The sequence below is a fragment of the Pan troglodytes genome, chromosome 17 (assembly GCF_028858775.2).
Source record: "Pan troglodytes isolate AG18354 chromosome 17, NHGRI_mPanTro3-v2.0_pri, whole genome shotgun sequence".
Taxonomy (NCBI): Eukaryota; Metazoa; Chordata; class Mammalia; order Primates; family Hominidae; genus Pan; species Pan troglodytes.
Genome location: NC_072415.2, coordinates 77,810,265 through 77,828,970, shown reverse-complemented (window position 1 = coordinate 77,828,970; position 18,706 = coordinate 77,810,265). Strand labels below are relative to the sequence as shown.

The 18,706-nt window shown below is 33.7% G+C and overlaps 2 long non-coding RNA genes across 2 annotated transcripts in view; one reads left to right on the top strand and one right to left on the bottom strand.

The window, feature by feature from the left end:
* The window catches only part of LOC134808625 (uncharacterized), a 380,342-nt gene that overhangs the window by 118,701 nt on the left and 242,935 nt on the right, over positions 1-18,706 (bottom strand). The gene's annotated exons all lie outside the window — the stretch shown is intronic.
* The window catches only part of LOC107969521 (uncharacterized), an 87,653-nt gene continuing 84,767 nt past the window's right edge, over positions 15,821-18,706 (top strand). The window contains exon 1 of the long non-coding RNA XR_001711404.3: positions 15,821-15,889. This is a non-coding gene — a long non-coding RNA (uncharacterized LOC107969521). The remainder of the gene's footprint in view (positions 15,890-18,706) is intronic.

Below are 18,706 nucleotides of genomic sequence, written 5' to 3'. Positions count from 1 at the left end.
CCATAGCAATTTTAAGATTTTACCTGCTGGTTTCCTGCCATATTCTTTAAAAAATGAGCTCAGAGCTAATCAGAGTAGTCCTCAGGGGCATGTAGGAATAAAATCTGTGCCTAAATGAAAATCTAGGAATACATAATGAAGAATCATATTCCCAAGATACTCCCATTGTAGAAAACTGCTGTGGAAACCTAGCTATATAATACTGGAAAACAAAAATGTAATGAATTTTGTGTAGATCAGAAAGTAACAAAACATGAACACTACATCTTGTAGATTTCTTGTTTGAAATAAAATTTCCATTCATTTCTTACCAAGCATTACTACTTCAGTTTCAATGTTCTTGCTTCTCCCTTTGTAAATTATATTTAAATCAGTGAAATTAATTTAAATACACAACAGCTTCTTTGTAAACAGCTAAGTTGAATTATTTTTTCAGTAAAAAAAAGAAGTAACTAATTTTAATCATAAAATAGTTGTGTTAGGAGTAAAAAGGCTTATTGGAATAAAGAAAAATAAAATAAAGTGAAATGATTGTGTTGTTTTTAAGAGTTTATTTTGCAACAGTTGCTTACATCAAAGTATTTTAAAAATAAAAAAAAATCATTAAAATAAAAACTGGCCCATTCATATGGAGAGGAAATTCTCCAAGCAGTATTAATTCTATAGCCCAAATTCACAAAATATTCTCCATCTTTCCCTAAAAATGGTATTAAAATGCTTTCTACATTTAACAGTGTTTGTTAACATGCTTGTTTTATTTCAGAATGGTATATGAATGGTTCATTTATTTATATTTTTATAAACTCAGAGAGACATTTTGGTGTGAAAGGTAGATCCTAGAGAAGTAAAAATGTCTAATTCTCTTATTACCCACCATGATCCTGGAGCTAGAAGAGTGTAATTTTATTCTTCCCTTCAATTACTTCTCACACTTGCTTGTTATGGCTTCCAGGCTCTGCCAGCACACTTGGAATTACTGACTATAACAAAGATGATAGTCATATTTGTTGGGTAAACAATAAAAAAACAAACAAACAAACAATAATACCAGTTGAAGAAGGGGACATATTTGAAAATACCTTATGTGACAATTAAAATTAACCATAATCAATTTTGCATGAAACCTTTGTGACTCCAAAGACTGTCTTGTTTTGTTTTGTTTTCTTATCTCATGTGGATTTAGAAAGAGAAAATAAGCAAACCTATTACTCTCAGAGGGTACAGTGAGTTGTAATAGGGAGCAGGTGACAGTTCTGATTAGGCTGGCAAACATTTCCTGACCTGAGCAGGTCTTTAACCTTTCTGCTTCTTTAGGACAATAGGTGAAATGGATCAGAAAGTAAAATGTTTACTTAAATATCTATAATGTATTCAAATTTTTAGGCAGAGTCTCCACAGATATGCATATATAGTCAGTAACTCTTATCTGAATATTATGATTATATCCAAGTAATAATCTTCATAAGATATCTAGAATGTTTCCTTTCTTTCATATTTTAAGAACCCTTGTGGCTTTTCCTTTTTAACACTTAAAAGATTTTTTACCATGTAACAGTTCATCACTAAATTTCATGAAACCAAACTTCTTAATAGATACATTGAGGGAGAAAGTCTTTATTTCTCCACTAAGTTCAATAGATTTTCTACTACAATATAAAAAGTTGCTAATATATTTATGCACTTAAGATATTTTGTGTTTAAAGTTAATGTTAGAAGTTGACTTCAACTTGTCATTGTCTTAGCATATGTGAAGCAGAATTGGGAACACGGAAAATTCCATTATAAAAAAAGCTCTTGATTAATACACATAAAGTCATAAAAATGCATCATGATTCTTATTATCCATGGAAAGTATGCTTTCTGGGAAACAAATCAGTTCGTAATATCTTTCAAAAATTATGAAGTGTGCTCAGAGACATATTAAAAAATCTGACAGTAAAATGAAATATATTTAATGAGGCATATCATGGATGTTAAACTGAAAGCCATACCAGCTTTATTGTTGTTGGAGGCAATAGCTGCCTGATGTTTGGATATTAATTCCCAGTAAAGCTGGCATTCTGAAGTAAAGAAGAATGTTAAAGAATCTTAGACGCATCTCTCATGATATGCTTATTAGTCCACTTACTCTATTTGAGATAGATTGATTATACTTTCCCTTTGGAATCTATTTAGTTTATGTATTTGATTGCTAGAAGTTGATTTTTGCATACCTGCCACACAAATTCTTAGATAGGCTGGTGGAAAAAAATCATCAGAAATGTTGCATCAGATTAATTTCTGTTGAGCATTTCCTCCTTCTTACTGTATAGGCTATATAGTCAGTCTAGTGACAATTGTTTGGTCTGCAAACACAGACATTTAACAGCTGTTCAGTGTAAGAAAATGTTCAAGCTTAAACTTGATCATGAAAACAAAGAAACGTAAATTTGAAAAAAAAAAAGCAAAGGGGTCATTGTGAAATTAAAACACAAGTGAAGACTGGATGCATTCAGTGATAGCCATTTATTTTAGTGGAAATATTTACTTTAATGTACAGTTTTTGATTATCATTTTTTCCTAAATGGAATTTGATTTTTACTTTACATAGAAGAAAAAAAAATCAGAGGATGAGTTAAAATGTCAGTTGTATATTCTGAGTGCAGTTAGTTTACAGTTAAAGAAGGAAGGAGGGAGAAAAGGAAGGAAAGAGACATCTGGAATTCAGGTTTTTGCAAACCATCACCTTGCAGTCCTCTGTCTCAATCTTTCGGTTACGGGTTATTGTGTTTGTGATGATTATGTGGAGAGATGGAGTGGGCTCAACATGAGTTCCATCTTTTACTACTTCGTGATCTTTTCAGGTTGGCTCATCTTTCTCTGTCTCATTTACCAGCAATCCAAAGTGAGACAATAATAGTACATGTCCTATGTGGATGATGTGAAAATTAAATGAAAAAATACAAGTGAAATGATCACCATAGAGCTTTGCATCTATTGTTAAATGCTCATGAGCTTTTGTAGTGGAAAATAGGCAATTAATTAAGAAAGTGATATAAAATAGTAATATTAAATGAGTCATATATGTTAGAAGCATTTTGAAAAGAGAATATTAATAAAAGTTCACATTCTTTCCATTGACAAAAATAAGTTGTTACAGTTTTTTAAAACAACCATTTAAGTTTAAGAAACTATACTTGATTCCTTTTCCTTTGTTTTTCATTTTTTCTTTATTTGTTTATCCCTCTGAGTATTTGATGAGCTGTATAAATATAGATGATTTCAATAGAAAACTACAGGTTTGTACTTTATGGATCAAAAGAGGATATGCCAGTATCACGTTCAACACTGATTTAACCTGATCTAATAAAGAATTTTAAAAAGAATTAAATTTGAATATATAAGTAAAATTTTGCATTTGGCCCTCTTGCCTTATTCATACACACTAAATCTTTGTAATTGAAGATCTTACTTTAATTATTTGTAGCTAACTGAAAAAAGAGGTTAACATAATCTACAGAAGGTCAGGGAATCAAAAGAAAACTGACAATTTAGTGAGCTCCAGCCTAAGTAAAAACAAACAGAATCCAAACGCTTTCAATAACATACACCAGTGTGTAGAAGTTCATCAATTTGGGCTTTGTAATTTCATGCTTTTAGTCATGTTCATATCCTGCTTCTTCAATTATTTTTATTAATTACATCAAAATAAACAAACAAATGAGATCTACGAAATTGAAAGAGAGGGAGAACATGGAGGAATTCTTTCTTGTTGTATTTTCAGTTGTGACATTCTGGAGAAGAAGAATACTCTGTGTTAGAATGCAATGTAGTGATATTAAAAAAGAGAAAAAAAATGAAGCACTTATGGCCTCCTGGGCATATTCTTAAAAGACAAAGTAGAACAACAGGAGCCAGGACATTTTGGTCTGAGAAACTGCCTTGAAAATTAATGTTAAAAAGGCATATGCAGATTCCAGACATCAGCCACCAGTGATTTTCTTCACTTCTAGACAGTTAACAGAGAGGACAGGTCTTCGCCCTGAGAGCTGGGGCTACAGGTGAACTACAAAGATTAGAATGGCTTGAAATTCAATTCAAAATCTGTGCACATAAATTCATATGTGCATTATCCTGGAGACAAGCTCACAGCTTAGAATAGAAACTCAAATGGAATTAAAACGTACACATGCACGCGCGCGCACACACACACACAAACACACACACACACACAGCCATCTAAAGTCTTTAATGCCTATAAGCTTTTGTTTACAAGTAATGGAATATGCATGAAATCGTTGACTATCACAACTAGGTAGAATATTAAAGGTCAACTAATTATTCCTCTTTCTGACTTTAGAGGGAGGAATATTGGAAATCTAAGATGCTAAATGACTCGCCCATGACAAAAATAAGCAAACCTGTAAATGGCAGGTTCAGATATAGGAGCCGTGTTTCTCTCTCAGCATTTGGTTATATTTACAATATATAGTTACATCAGTTAATCAAAGTAATTACTATCACCTTACCATTAAGCATGCACCTAAAATATATCAGGCACCAATCTACATAATTAAATGTATTACATTGTTTAATTCTCCAGTGCCAATTGGCAAGTCTGACTTTATTAATTGGGGAGTTTGGGTAACCAGTGTGTTAGAGGCAGATCAAAAATTCTAAAATTCTCTGACTGTAAAACGCCAATCACATTATACTCTATTAATCTTTGCTATGTTGATAACTCTCCTACCAATAATATAAAACCATTTTGTATTCTCTTTTGTGCTTTTGTTTTTCAATGCAAGTTTCACAGTGCTAAGCATGAAGCAGGCTCTCAGGAGATTCCTGTTGGTTGAGTGATGATGGAGATTGTGGTTTTGGTGATATTCGTGATTTGGTAGCTACCCAGACTCCTAAGTGAAGGAAGTAAAAGAAAATGTACTTTGGAAGTATTGATCTCTCATTAAATATTGAATCTGTGTAAAGACAGCCAACAAGATGCTGAAAAAGTACATGGAATACCCATCAATTTATCACCCAGAAAATTAGATTTAGAAAAGAAACTCATTGACTTCTGAAAGCAATAAACCTTGGAAAAGTCACATTAACCCTCAGTCTTATTAACACTTTGAAATACACAGACAAACTCAAACTGCAAAAGAGACTATTTTCTGAATTTTTGCTATTAGTCTCACTATTTTACAGGCTCATTCATTGATTTTTTTCAAAAATCATAGATGTTTACTTTCATATCTGATGAAACATATATATCATGTATGTTTACAAACATATACATTTACTTTCTTAATTACATGTAAAGAAATAATTTAAAATAAAATGTAACCATAGAAGTTGAGCAAACATCCCTATTAATAAACACAGGATACGATTATGAATTGACAAAATGGAAACCATTTGCACACTGGTACGTAGGCAAATCTTCCTCAGTTATCATCACCACTACTGAAATAAAAGGTATTCTTTGACTTAAAACATTTTAATTTTCAAGAAATATTTAACTTCTTTAGCTGAAGTCTTTATAAAATATTCTTTACCATCAAGTGGCTTGAAGAAAAGGACAGAATAATCACATGGGCAAAGAATAGTAGGTAAAAGAAACAACAGATGAAAAAGAGGTATATTGAAAAGGAGACTTGCAGACTAATGTTTGAGTAGACTAACACAAGGAATAAACCCAAAATATTTCATGGGGCTAAACAATCATGAAAGACCCTATTTCAATAAAGTGCTTCTAGTTAACTGCCTCTGACAGAGACTTGAATTGTAATATTTAGACTTAGTCCTTTACCTTTGCAATTCACTTCATATTAGGCCAAACACTTGAACTCAAACAAGGCATTAATTGTTAAAATATCTTGTTTCATATGCTCCTGGTTTAGAGCTTCCTTGTCTATATGTGTCTCCTCGAATCAACTTGGCTGGCTGCCAATTTCATTTTGAGAAATATTTTTGACTTTAACTCATGCAAGAAATTGTATCCAACTTTGCTCTTAAGTCATAATTATACCAGCATTTCATTTTATGACCTCAAAAAAGTATAATAATTGATAAAATCAGTCAGGATACTTAAGGAGCTATCCTTCAATTTTCAATATATTACAGACCCTTCATTACGATGAATATCTAGGATCTTCAGGCATGAAGCATGCAACTGGAGATGTTTTGGAGATTGGGTTAAGATTCTCAGATTCCTCTGGAACGCTTGCTGCTCTATACTTTAATACCTAATATGCAGAATACTACATTTTGCTAATCAGCACACTGCATTTAAGATGCAATTTAGCTTCTGTAATTGAGCAGGATACATAATTATCTTATCCAACACTTTTTCCAGTCATCTGAATACAGGAAGAATGGGCTTCCTCTAGCAAAGTTATCTACTTACTGTGTGTTTCCTACACATGTTCAAGGGCACTAACTGGGACTAGAACTCTGCTCCCTCATAGTACCAGTTGAAGGCAATGTGAAATGGCTAACCCATTTCACACTCCTCCAACTTGTTCTTAGATCTCCAAGGAGCCAAAGTAGTAAGCATATAGTATGAATGCTTGGAGACAGGGAGCAAAAATTTAATCCTTTGTTCACATGTATATTGAGGTCAGGAAATCCTTACTCTGTGCACCTCACCTTACTCACCTTACAGAGTGTCATGGTAAATGTTTAGCAAGTGGTCTTTAAAATATAGATATAGATATAGATATAGATATAGATAGATGTGTGTGTGTGTGTGTGTGTGTGTGTACTATTTTATAGCATGGTCCATTTCCATGGTATGAATACATACACAGGGCTCATTTCAAAATATTGACATGAAGGAGATTTGGAAAAGGCTGTGCATAATCAGTGGCATACCACTTCCCTTAAACCATTGCTAGGTATAAATATGATGCTGTTTGAGAATAGCAACATTACCACTCAAAGGCTTACTTATATTCCTATAAGAAATTGTTTGGCTAATGTTACCATATCCTTATTCTATATTTTACTGTATCTTTGGGCCATGGAGTTAAAGGTATCGTATTCCCACAAGAGTTCTCTTTACTTGTTCAATTTCTATCAGCTTTATAACACAACATAGAACCATAATAGAAAATATATTTTATAAAAATTCTTAGATGATTAGTGTTTTCCATGACGGTATCAAAGGCTCAGATCCATGCAATCAATTATCTTTATGCTATTAGTCATGTCCTTCTCCTTTGAAATGATTGCCTGCCACCTGTTATTTCATTAAGTATTGAATCTTTGTTGCTAAGCAGCAAGCCAATTTGCTTTAGTGACTTTACCAAAAAAGCATTTTAAATGTCTTTATGAGAGCTGTAATTGCTTAAATTCCATGTTATTTTACATTCCAGATAAAAAGTGAATATATGCATGAGAAATACATGGCAATAAAGATAATGAAGTCATTGGTTGTGCGGTCATACAACCCCTTAAAAGTTTATTCACAGCCTCAACCCTACATTATCACAGCGAGCATCTGTTGCAAACTTAGCCCATTAAAACTGAGGATGTGTATATGGTAACCAAGCAAGAGCAGCTTTATTAATAATTTCATGAGGGAATAAGTTGTTGACATTTACACCTGTTACTGAACTGACTTGAATTATATTTTTCTGTCTTTATATGTGAGATTGGTTTATAGCTGATCCCTCTATATTACCATTAATCTGATCACTCAATTTGCATTCCCTAAGGGATCTCATAATCTAGATTAAGAACTACTTAATTTAGAGCTCTTAGAAACATGTTCTTCATAAGGCTATGCAATGTGCAAGACAAGTAATATATATTGCATTCAAGTTTTCTTAATATATTCACAGTTGTCAATAAAAACCATCATAGTTGTTGTTGTTGTTGTGTGTGTGTATGTGTGTTTTGAGATGGATTTTTGCTCTTGTTGCCCAGGGTGGAATGCAATGGCATGATCTCAGCTCACTGCTACCTCCACCTTCTAGGTTCAAGCAATTCTCCTGCCTCAGCCTCCCCAGTAGTTGGGATTACAGGCATGCACCACCACGCCTGGCTAATTAGCATCAGAGTTTACCTCCAGAAAAAGATAGTAAATATCACTAACATCATCTTCTGGTCAAAGACAGTATTTGCTGGCCAGAGCAGACTCACAGCAGAGGTTATTTTAAGTAGGCAAGGTAGAATGCCACAGAGTTTACCTAAACTAATGGCAGTTTAGACAGTGTTTATTGTGAAGGTCCAATACAAGACGTTTGTTTCAAAACACTTTCTAAGCCCAGGCAGACAGAACATTTGTAGACAAAAACACAACAACTGGTTGCAGAGGCAGGTTATTATTAGAAATAAAGATTGAGGATGGAAATTGCACAAGGAACTAAAAGTTTCTAACTTTGAAGTAGTATTAAAGACTTATGTATATATTAGACTAGAAACAGATTGTGGATCAAAGTTGAAACAGAAATTCTCCACCTGGAACACATGCTTTTTAAATAAGGCTGCAACTAAAAGTGAGGCCACCATTACTAGAGTGTAGGTTTTTAGGAGAATGAACTAAAAATTGTGAAACCAACACAAAATCTCAATGTCAGCACTAGAATACTGAATCTAGCAGCAATTCAACAGAGAGGATGACTCGGTGTCTGAGGAGCCCTACAAGTGAAGGGCAAGAGTTAGCTGCAGAAATTCCCAGAGATATTTAGATATTGCCTGTGTCAAACCTAGATAGATCTCACTTAGGGAGAGAGCTGAATGTGGAGGGATGTCAATTTTGTGTGTAGCAGTAGTTGCAAAATCCAAGGCTAGGGAAATGAGAAAAGGCATTGTTGTAAATATAATAGTTTTTGCTTGTATTTATTGTCAAATTTTGTATCTTGTATACTATTTGTCTGTTTCAATACTTCAAATTGATAATGTATAGGAAACCAACTATCTTCTCTAGCTTTAATTTATAGATCCAAGCTCCTAGGACTGTGACAGATTCTCATTTGATGTCACTGGCCAAGGTTTCTAAAGATACAGATTGCTGGGTCTCAATACAATCCTAAAGTATTGTCCAGGAATCTATCTATCTATCTATCTATCTATCTATCTATCTATCTATCTATCTATCATCTATCTATCCATCTATCAGTTTATCTCCAGGAATCTATCTATCATCTATCTATCTATCTATCTATCTATCTATCTATCTATCTATCTATCTCCAGGAATCTATCTATCTATCTATCTATCTATCTATCTATCTATCTATCCATCCATCCATCTATCACTTTATCTCCAGGAATCTATCTATCTATCTATCTATCTATCTATCTATCTATCTATCATCTATCTATCATCTATCTATCATCTATCTATCTATCATCTATCTATCTATCTATCTATCTATCTATCATCTATCTATCTATCTATCTATCAGTTTATCTCCAGGAATCTATCTATCTATCTATCTATCTATCTATCTATCTATCTATCATCTATCTATCTATCTATCTATCTATCTAATCTATCTATCTATCTGTTTATCTCCAGGAATCTATCTATCTATCTATCTATCTATCTATCTATCTATCTATCTATGTATCTATCTATCCATCTATCAGTTTATCTCCAGGAATCTATCTATCTATCTATCTATCTATCTATCTATCTATATCTTAAAGATTTCTGGGTGATTGTGGTATATATTCAGGTATGAAAGCTACTGTAAAAAATGACAATGTTATTTAGAAAAATACTTGATATTAAAGAATTTAGACTTAAAGGCTAACAAGGTGAAAGTGAGTCAGTATTTGAGTAATAGGGAACATATTTCTGGAAAATGAAACATCTGATTGCAGAAGGTGACCTGTAACAAGAGAGAGACAAGGCAAGCAGTTTAAAAGGGAGAGAGAGAAAAAAAAAGCCAAGAGAGCTTTAAAACCAGAGCACCACTTGATTTGTATTCACCCAAGGAGACGGAAAATGATTTCACTTTCTCAAGTAAGAGTAATCAGCTTTCTGGAACCCTGGTGCTGGGGGATTTTAAGCCATGTAATTACAAAACCAAGAATGAAAAATCACTGCAACATAAAAAAAGGTAAAAGTGACAGCTATTACCTAGGGTATATGCTACAAGATATCTAATTGTAATCAGACTTAAAAACAAAATTTAAAAACAAAAGCCAAAAAAAAGAACTATTTTATATGTAGGCATCATTCCATAGGTTCTGATATGTGAGGAAAAACTCTTTAATGATAGTGAAGTCAAATGCCTGTTGTAATGGAAAGTCTTCATTCAGTAACATAAATGGTTAGGTAACAACAGGAGATATTCATGGAAACGTGTGAATGATTTAGAAGGGTTATACTATTAGAAACATGGATCATATCCTGAAGGTATACAGAAAACTTATATTTTTAGAGAAAAAGATAAAGTATGATGGAATAGTCTCATGTTTAATTCTGTTCACAATAGAGAAATAGAACTTTTAGCAAGTGGTGTTTAAATGCAGCTAATGGAAGTCACTACAGGAACCCTTAAATCCTTTCTGTTCTTCTAATAAAGCCATTTGTACTTCTTTTAAGTATTTGAGAAAACCTGAGGTGAGAAGTTCATGATGAATCTCAAAAAAGTGCCTACAACTCAGTTTTCTAGATTTCAAATTTGATTTGAAAAGTTCCACAGGTGAGTGTAACATCTTTTTTCTACCACATTTCCTCCCTAAGTCACTAACAAAGTTAAAAAAACAAACAAACAAACAAAAAATAAATAAATAAAGACACTTCTGAGACACAGCTAAAAATCATAACAGAAGTAAGCATTAGAGAAGCATTTTGGATATTCATTCAAAAGGAACTGAAAAAATTGAAATCATAGTTTGTATATTCTTTGGGAGAGTGAATAATGAATTGAGAAATATATATATATATAGCTAAGTACCAATCTTTAAAGTAGTTTTATTATTACGAATTGGCAAGAGGAAATTAACCCAACGAAAGAATCTTGGAAGGGTCTATTAAGAAGGAATCTCAACTAAAGCATTGTGGAAGAGACCAGCAGGAGAAAGCCAGAGTTTCAAGCAAGTGTGGGTACATTGTTGTCAATTGCTCCTGCAACAAGAAAACAAACAAACAAACAAAACCAGAAAATTCAGGAAAAACCTTTAGTGTCTTGATAATCAGAAGTGTCCACAAGGTGAGAGAGATGAGTGAAACAGAATTAGGGGATGAGTGGAGAAGGAAGTCAATGATTAAAGAATGTATCGATAGTTAATATAACAGAAGTTGAGGAATGAAAGAAAGGGTAAGGATATGAAGAAATGTTACGGTTGTGTAACATGGAGAAAACACTTTTTTCAAATCATTACCTATGCCTGTTTTTCAGATGCCATTCAATGACTATGATAAATGTATTTCTAGCCCTTATAAGAGAGTGCTGAATCATCATTAGCTGTAGACTGAGTTTATATTCATTTCTTTCATCTCTTAGTATATAGTCATACCATGCATATTAATATCTCCCTGCCTGCTTCCTGTAGAGTTTGTTGTTAAGGATAAAGGAACGTTGTAAGCTATTTTACAAAGAGCCCATTATGATTAATATTTGCAGAGAAGTTCTGTAGGGCCTTTGGGCAAGGTGATGGGCACCTAGGACCATGAGGGCATTGGGGAGCTCACGCCTGAGCTAGCCAGTTTTGTGTGGGGACGTATCCAGTCGCTCTGTTGCCCAGGCTGGATTGCAGTGGTGTGATCTCAGCTCCCTGCAACCTCCACCTCCCGGGTTCAAGCAATTCTCCTTCCTCAGCCTTCCGAGTAGCTGAGAATACAGGCACATGCCCCAACGTCCAGCTAATTTTGTGTGTGTGTGTATTTCAGTAAGGACGGGGTTTCACCATGTTGGCCAAGCTGGTCTTGAACTCCTGAGCTCAGGCAATCTGCTTGCCCCAGCCTCCCAAAGTGCTAGGATTACAGGTATAAGCCACCGTGCCAGGCCAGTTTTTTTGTTTGTTTGTTTGTTTGTTTTTAACATTCCTTGCAGTACTTCAAAGTGTATCTTCCTGAAGGACAAAAGAACATCTTTTTTTTCTTTGTTTTAATAAGTTGCTCCTTTGCCACAAATGCTGTCCCTGTGTCCCCAAGGTTCAGCCCACAGTTTCCGCAGCTCTGATTTCAAGGGGAAGCAAAGATGATATGACAGGAAATAAACCACACTTAAGTAATATAATAACGAGACTCTTGCTCTAAGCCACAAAATTGGGGCAAATGACCTGCTTAAAAGGGAGATTGTTGTCATGCAGTACTCAGCACAAAGGACAAAGCTGCTCATGAAGAGGATACAGAAATATGCAGACATCTTTTTCATCGTTTTCAAGAAAGTGACATAACTTCCAATGTGAAAACAGTTATATAAATCCAAATGTGACGTTAATGAAAAGTTATATTTTGGCATTTTCTGAAGGGATATGATCTGAATCCACAGCTATCATAATTTCTAAACACTTTTTGGTTTAATTAATTATGTTACTTTATGTAAGTAATACAAATGTATAATATGATCATTACACTTAAAATTTTGCTTTGTCTATTACTAATATTTTCACTGGAAATAAATACATAATTTCTTCAACTTCAAAAGAATTGGGGATAAATGATAGTGACACTTTTATTTGATGAAATGCCTGTTCTAAGTAAACAGAGAGTACTGAGCTATTCTTTTCCTTTAGAGATATGACATTACAGTTTTTAAGAAAACTAAATAATTGCAGACCTTATAACCTTCCAAGATCTCTATCTTCTATCTCTGTATCTACTATCTCCTTTCGTTAAATAAACTATCTCCTTTGGTGCATTAAAAATGTTAACAAATTAAAATTGTACTTAAAATTAGTGATAAAATGACTATTTTTTGTGTTTTAGTTATATTAAAATAATTTGAACCTTATTTTAAAGGTCAACTTTAGATTTGTATCTTTTTTCAGCTCAAATGTGGTGTTTATATTCCAGCCACGGCTTATAATTATTTTTCTGGAAGCAATGTTTATTTCCATTACTTCTGTAGAGTGGATTTTTCTGTTAGGCAGAGAGATGTCAAAATAAGAGAAAAGTACTTGCAATAAATAACTTCATTCAGAGACAAAATACCTTAGGTCAATTTAGATTTTATACAGCCATGCTCAATAAGAAAAAAAAATACTATCAAATCTGAAACACCAAATTCCATGAAATTTTATGGGTACTCTGATAAATTGACCTTTTAAAACATGAAAAAATAGCCTGGAGAAAATAACAGATATTATTAACTATATTTTTAAGAAAGCTTACTGTACTGTGTTTTCTTCAAGGTTACTTTTTTTAATATTCTTAAATGTGTTTAGAATGTTCATAATTTGACTGTGTTATGAAGCATGCACTTTGCATAATACATTTACAACACTATATTCTCTAATAATAATATACATTATTTTATTTAGATTGATACATATTTATACTTTGTAAAATCATTTTTTGTCTTATCTAAATGTTAATGTGGTTTTATTTATTAAAGTTATAATCTCCTGCTAATTACACTTAAGAGGTTTAAATACAATTAGTATTAAAAGAAGATTGAACTAGATTATGTATACTCTGTTGTTTGTTTTTTTGTTTGTTTGTTTGTTTGTTTGTTTGTTTGAGACTGAGTCTTGCTCTATCGCCCAGGCTGGAGTGCAGTGGCGCTATCTCGGCTCTCTGCAAGCTCCGCCTCCTGGGTTCATGCCATTCTCCTGCCTCAGCCTCCCGAGCAGCTGGGACTACAGGTGCCCACCACCACGCCGGTTAATTTCTTTTTGTATTTTTAGTAGAAACTGGGTTTCACGGTGTTAGCCAGGAAGGTCTCAATCTCCTCACCTCGTGATCCGCCCGCCTCGGCCTCCCAGTGTAGATTATGTATACTCTTTAAAAATAAAATAGAAAATATATTTTTAAATTCAGAATGTTTAACAAGAATTTATTTGGAAGGTAAAATGAATCAACATTTTACATGATAAACAAAATCTACATATAGATAATTTTCTATGTTTTGTGAACCATTGATATTGACCATGCATTTCTTACACATAGTTATTAGAATAAATTGTTATTGGTACTCAAAGTTGCATAAATTGGTGGTGGTCTCTCCTTTCTCATTAAAGAAACATTATATGGATAGTCCTATCAACTGTATTAATAATCCGCAAATGTAATCAATCTCAATTTCTATTTCCCAATCCCATGACATTTCACTGTCATTTTCTGCTCTTAGATAGGCAATAAATACAAAAAAACCACAAACACATACACATGCTCTAAATTCATCTGCAGTTTTAAATGTGTGTGTATGGACATATATAAATAAAATTACACTTGACTCTTAAAGTTGAGAGAAAACTAGTTTAGTTATTCCTGATAAATCTTTTTAAAAAGTCAGTAAAAAGCATTTGTTAAATGTATTATTCAAGATAAATATAAAAAAAATCACAATTCCCCAAAAATTGAAAAAATACAAAAATTTTAAAAAGCATACTACTAAAAACTTTTATAAAATGATAATATGTACAACAAATGTGGATGAAGACTATTTCCTTATTAAAAATAAATAGTATAAAATTTAGATTAAATAACAATAACACAGAAGCAGTTATAAGCTAAAACTGGGAGGCCAACACGAACTATAACTAGACATAAAGATGAAAAATAAGCAGGGGACAAAGAGGTACTAAACAATTTCTGTGATAGGTTAAGTTGGCCTGAAAATATTATCCAGAATTTAATCCAAAATGTTAAACATATAAAAGAGGAATTTTGTTGAAAACGGTGGTTTCCAAGAATATATAAGGCCATCATCTTATATGTACTTAAAACCAGGATCAAAATATATACACCAAAAAACATTAGATATACAGGCAAAGGTAATGAGCTATAATAACATTTGAAAACTTCTATATAACTTTCAAATACCAACCGATTAAGTAGAGAAATAGACAATTGAAGAAATACATTATTTTAAGAACATAGTTAATAGGTTACTATATTTGTATATTATTCATATTATTTGTATCTTATAAATATAAGAAAGAACATGTAATAGGTTTGTTTATTTGTTTGTTTGTTTTTTGAGAGGCTGGAATGCAATGACCCTGTACATAGCTCACGGCCACCTTGAACTCCTGCATACAAGCAATGCTCTTGTCTTGGACTCACAAAGTGCTGAGATTAGAACATGGAGTTTTGTGGTTTTTTAAAAAACTTTTAAGTTCAAGGGTACAAGTTTATTACATAGGTATATTGTGTCTTGGGAGTTTGTTGTACAGATTATGTTGTCACTCAGGTATTAAGCCTAGTACTCATTAGTTATTTTTCGTGATCCTGTCCCTCCTCTCATCCCCTACCCTCCAAAAGGCCCCGGTGTGTGTTGTTCCCCTCTATGTCCAAGAACATGGAGTTTTTAAGAGTTCATTTATTAATTGAGCATTTATTTGTCATCAACTAAAATTTCAATAAATTCCAAATAGAAGAAAACATATAGTTGACATTGTACTTTTTACCATCTAATAATACTGCAAATAGTAAAAATTTTTACCACTTCCCCACTAAAAGAAAGAATTTCTTCACTCTGATATTTTCACTTGGACCACAGAGGACTAAGAACAGAAATTAGAAGCTGAATGAAAAAGAATACCAGTGAGAATAAGATACAGTCATTCAATACCTCAGAAGGACATGTTGGTCAACAGCAGACTGCCTAGTTGACAGTGGTCTCATGGGATTATAACAAAGTTGGAAATTCCCATAGCTGAGTGACCTCATAGCCATTGTGACATTGTAGTGCAGTGCATTACTCATGTGTTTGTAGTGATGCTGGTGTAAAGAAACCTGAGCTGCCTGTTGTATAAGAGGATAGCACACACCATTATGAACAGTGAGTAATACTTGACAATAATAAGTAACTCTTACTGGTTTATGTATTTATTGTACTATGCTTTTATTATTATATTAGCATATACTTCAAATATGCTAATATAATAATATGAAGTATATGCTAAAAATGATCTAAATGCTAATATATATTTCCTTTTACACCCAGATAACTACAAACACATAAGTAATGCATTGCAATACAATGTTACAATGGCTATGAGTTCACAGTTATAGGAATTTTTCAACTCCATTATAATCTCATGGGACCACTGCCATATAGATAAAATAAATTATATACACATATAAGTATACATATATGTATAAAGTTAACCGTAAATCAGTCTCAGGCAGGTCCTTCAGAAGGTATTTCAGAAGGCATTGTTAGCATAGGAGACAATGAATGTTATTGTCCCTGAAGACCTTCCACTGGGACAAGATGTGGAGGTGGAAGGCAGAGAAATTGATGATTCTGATACTGTGTAGGTCTAGGATAATGTATGTGTTTGTTTTTAACAGAAAACGTTTAAAAGGAAAAAAATTAATAGAAAAAATCTTATATAATAAAAATGTAAATAAAGTATTTTTTCACAACTAAACAATATGCTTGTGTTTTAAGCTAAGCATTATTAAAAAAAAGAGAAAGTTAAAAATTAAAAGTTGGCCAGGCGCGGTGGCTCACGCTTGTAATCCCAGCACTTTGGGAGGCCGAGGCAGGCGGATAACGAGGTCAGGAGATCGAGACCATCCTGGCTAACACGGTGAAACCCCGTCTCTACTAAAACAATACAAAAAATTAGCCAGGCGTGGTGGCGGGCGCCTGTAGTCCCAGCTACTCGGGAGGCTGAGGCAGGAGAATGGCATGAACCCTGGAGGCGGAGCTTGCAGTGAGCTGAGATCGCGCCACTGCACTCCAGCTTGGGCGACAGAGTGAGACTCCATCTCAAAAAAAAAAAAAAAAAAAATTATAAGGTAAAAACACTACAGTAAACTAAGGTTAACTTATAATTGAAGAAAGATAAATATGTTTTTTTGATTGAGTGTAGCCTAAATATAGACTAGTTGTTATAAATTCTATGGTAGTGCAAGCTAGCACCTAGGCCTTCACATGCCCTCACTACCCACTCCCTGACTCACCTAGAACAACTTCCAGTCCTGGAAAACCTATTCAAGGTAAATGCCCTACACATATGTGCCATTTTTTATCTTTTATACCCTGTTTTTACTGTACCTTTTCTAGGTTTAGACATGTTTAGATTCACAAATACTATTATTTGCAATTGCCTGCAGTATTCAGTACAGTCACATGCTGTATACCTGGTTTGTAGCCAAGGAGCAATAAACTAAACCCTATAGTCAGGTGTGTATTAGGCTATGCCATCAAGGTTTGTGTAAGTACACTCAATGATGTTCATGAAAGGGCAAAATTGCCAAACGACACATTTCTCAGGACTGACCCCCATCACCAAGTGATGCATGACTGTATATATTGTTAAAGTGAATGAAATATGGCCTGAGAAGGACTCTGTACTTCCATATTTGAGTCTTTGTGGATGAACTGCAACCTAACCTAATAGGTAGACAAGACTGAAAACCTAACTTAAGAGCATGTGCCTGTAACAATAGATGAGTCTTGGCCAATCTCAGCAGCCGTACTTCAACCACTCATACACTGCCGACTGTTCAAACTGTGTTCAGGTAAGGCAAACGCCGAGCTATACCCAATACAGTTGTTTCTGTACCTCACTTTCCATTTCTGTACATCACTTCCCTTTCCTTTGTCTATAAATCTTCTTCCACCACGTGACTGTGGTGGAGTGTCTGAATCTTCTGTGATTCTGGGGGCTGCCCTATTTGTAAATCTTTCATTGCTCAATTAAAATCCTTTAAATTTAATTCAGCTGAAGTTTTTCTTTTAACTATATATTTATATATTAAATATAGGATGCAAGTAAAACTGTCTTACAAGAAAATGCATAGACCTGAAATCGTTACAAATCAAGCAATATTAATAATCACTTTTTTAAAAATACAAAACTTTTTGTACAATTTTTTCCGACAAGACTATTAGAATGACTTTCATCAAATGCTTCACTACTGTAAATGTATTTTACCATATTTCCAGCTTCCATGGTGCTGGACAGCCAGCCATGAAGTCAAGGACATACATTTTTTCTCAAAAGTACCACACCTACAGACCCCATATTAAATATTAGGCAGTTTTTACTAAGGCATTCCGCTTAACAACCTAAAGTCTTTAATGGATCTGATGGTCAATTTTATATGTCAGCTTGGCTGGGACCCACATTAAACATTAAACATGGGTGACTACACACTATTTCTGGGTGTGTCTGTGAGGGTATTTGCTGATGAGATTACCATTTGAATCTATGGAATTCACAAAATTGATTGTCCTCCCCAATCTGAGTGGGCATCCTTCAATCCACTGCAAGCCTAAATAGAACAAAAGAGCAAAAGATGAAAGAATTTGCTCTCCCTACTTGGCTGCTTAAACCAGAATATCAGTCTTCCCTGTCCTTGACTGTGACTTGCATTATATGCCCTTCACTTATTAGAACTAAACCATCAGCATTCCTTGGTCTCCAGCTTTCAGGTAGCTGATTGTGAGACTTCTCAGTTTCCCTGACTACAAGATGCGTGAGCTAATTCCTTACAATAAATAACATACACACACACACACAATTGGTTTTGTTTCTCTGGAGAACCCTAATACAATGGCTTTTATACCATGTTATTTGTGGCTGTAATATGTTGACAACTGTGAGTTGGCCTCTGTCAATTGTTTTAAATCGTCCTTAGG